General features: G+C 35.9%; 1 non-coding gene across 1 annotated transcript; it reads left to right on the top strand.

The window, feature by feature from the left end:
• Positions 1-815: 815 nt before the first annotated feature.
• LOC128285907 (small nucleolar RNA R71) lies at positions 816-922 on the top strand. Its single transcript, XR_008276454.1, has one exon. It is a non-coding gene; the product is annotated as a small nucleolar RNA R71 (small nucleolar RNA).
• Positions 923-3,110: the final 2,188 nt, after the last annotated feature.

Below are 3,110 nucleotides of genomic sequence, written 5' to 3'. Positions count from 1 at the left end.
CCCGAGTTTTGTAACTTGGCTCTAATACCACTAAATATAACACCCCAAACTCGGCCTAGGCATTATGGCCGAATCTGGATATGTCACTAATGATCACTAAACTAACTAAAAATTTGACTAAAGCAAGCGCACCTATCGAACAGCAGTACAGTTATGGTGAGACCGGAAATATCGTATCCACAAGGACTAAAAGTACTAGTAATTTTAAGTGCAGTTTTAGTATTCTAAAAATGGGTTTCTGCTACTGAAATAAACTTTGTCATCATCTCCTCAAGGTTCAGCTTTTTCTTTTGCTGGTAAGGTTGTTGTTGTTGGAAGCCTAGAGGGATGGTGGTCTTTGATTCCCTTGGCCTTCCCATGAAAAACTTGGGTGGTTCCTCCAACCTACATTGTAAGAGTTACTGGAAGGATTATTTTGAGGTCGAAGATTATTACCGATATAATTCATTTGCTCATTCTCCATGTTGAGGCCGTAGGGTTGGTATTCTGAATTACTCATTCCACCTCTATTTGCATCGCACTGTATTACTAGATGTACCTGCGTAGAACCGAATAAACCATTAATTTTTTTATTCAAGAGTTCTACCTGATTTAAAAGCATAGTGACCGAATCGACGTTAAAAACGCTAGCTACTTCTGTCTGCTTTGTCCTCGTGACTTGCCGCTGATATTTGTTTAGTGATCTCTCTTCTATGAACTCATAAGACTCTTTAGGTGTCTTATTATTGATGGTTCCACAGGCCGCTGCATCGATCATCTATCTAGTTGAAGGGTTCAAACCATTGTGGAAAGTTTGAACCTGTAGCCATAAAGGTAACCCATGGTGAGGGCACCTTCTCAACAAATCCCTGTATCTCTCCCATGCATCATATAATGTTTCCAAATCCATCTGCACAAAAGAAGAGATATCATTCCTCAATTTAGCCATTTTAGCCGGCAAAAACTATTTGAGTAGAAATTTTTTGGTCATTTGTTCCCAAGTAGTGATTGACCCTCGTGGTAACGAGTTCAACCATTGTTTAGCCTTATTCCCTAATCAAAAGGGAAACAACCGAAGAAGAATAACATTGTCAGAAACGCCATTGATCTTAAAGGTGTCACAGAATTCCAGAAAATTCGCTAAATGAGTGTTTGGATCCTCATCCTGCAAACCATCAAACTGAACAGACTATTGTATCATTTGAATAACGTTAGGTTTCAATTCAAACTTATTTGCAGCAATAGCATATCTAACTATACTTGATTCAGTTCCTGCTAAATTAGGCTTAGCATAGTCGTACATAGTACGAAGAGCAGGATCCTGATTCACTAGATTTGCGGCAACCACAGGAGGCAGGGGATTATTTTGATTTTCAGCCATCTCCTCGATATTAGTGGTGTCATCCTCGTGCTCTTCCTCTATATACCGTGAACTTTGCCTTATTTCTCTATGATTTCTACGAGCTGTGCTTTCAATTTCGCTGTCAAAAAGTAGAGGTCCTGACAGGTTTCTTCTAGTCATAAACTATAAAAACCTGCCAGAAGTAAATAAAAGAAAAATTAATAATTAAAATAAAAACAAAATTGAATTGCAATAAAAATAAAAATAAAAATGGCTAAAGTAATAAAATTTAAATGTTCCTAATATCTTAGTCCCTAGCAACAGCGCCAAAAACTTGATGATCAATAAACTAACTAAAAATTCGACTAAAGCAAGTGCACCTATCGAACAGTAGTACAGTTATGGTGAGACTAGAAATATCGTATCCACAAGGACCAAAAGTACTAGTAATTACTATTTTTTTATTATCTAGCCTAAGAATTAAGGGATGTTTTAAACTGCGACTAATTATCTAATTGACTATGAGTACGACAGAAATAAAAGTTAGAAAATACTTGTTGGAAAACCGATGGAGAAGACAATACCTAAGGAAGAATCCACCTAGACTCCACTTATTACCTCAGAATTAGACGATTTATTCACTTGACTTAATCTGTAAAATTCCATAATTTAAGTTAATATCTCTCTCGAGACTAAAAACAACTGACTCTAGGTTGATTAATTGAAATCTCTTTCTAATTAAAACCCCTATTGTCACATTAATTCAATCTATGGATTCCCTTATTAGATTTGACTCTAATCCGACAGATTTATGTCGTCCTATGTCTAGGATTGCATGCAACTCCGCTTAATTATGGAAGATCTACTCTTAACTAGGGACTTTTGTTCCATTGAATAAGCATATCAGACTTGAATTAATATCTTGAAATATTAAAGTAAGAATTAAGAACACATAATTAATTATAAGAACAAGTATTTATCATATAATTCAAATAGTAATAAGATCTGTCTTAGGTTTCATCTCCCTCAAGTATTTAGGGAGTTTAGTTCATAACGATGGGGGAAAACATCTCAAGATCTGGGAAAACAACAAAACATAAAGAAACCAAAAGAACTTCTAAAAAATAGAATAGAGATCTTCAGTCTTGAAGTAGATCCTGCTTCCGAGCTGATTCTGATGGCTATCTTTGAGTCCTCTCCGCTTCTACACCGTGTTTTTTCTTTTATCCTCTTCTAGGGTGTTTATATAGACTTTGGAATACCTCAAAACCCTAAAAATTAGCCTTTTTTTAGTAGAATTAGACTTGGGCTCAACAGGGACACGGCCGTGTGCCACACCTGTGTAAAGGTGTTCAAGCCATATGAAATTTTGAGTTGGTTTTTAGTCGACACGACCAGGCCACACGGGCTTGTGGCCTTCCCGTGTGTCTCACACGGGCGTGTAGTTTACCCGTATGAAAATGCCTAGCCAGTGTGAAATACTGAGATAAGCCCATTTTGTCTATTTTTGGCCCGTTTCTTGTTCTTTTCACCTTCTTATGCTAACCTAAGTAAAAAACATGATTTTAAGGGATTAGTAGTATCAAATTCACTAAATCTTATGATAATTAATCCAAAAATATGTCAAGCATAGGGTAAAAATATGTATGTATTATGGTTTATCAATCACAGAGAATGAGTTTAGTAAACAGAGTCGTTAGTATAATCATCTCAGATTATTAACTCATATACTTGTACCCATTTTCAAAAATGCTAATTAATTGGTTTATTTGCCAAAACTTACTTTATA

This window comes from Gossypium arboreum, chromosome 12 (assembly GCF_025698485.1).
Source record: "Gossypium arboreum isolate Shixiya-1 chromosome 12, ASM2569848v2, whole genome shotgun sequence".
In the NCBI taxonomy this organism is placed as follows: Eukaryota; Viridiplantae; Streptophyta; class Magnoliopsida; order Malvales; family Malvaceae; genus Gossypium; species Gossypium arboreum.
The sequence above is the reverse complement of the archived record's forward strand: the minus strand, read 5'-3'. Positions and strand labels throughout refer to the sequence as shown.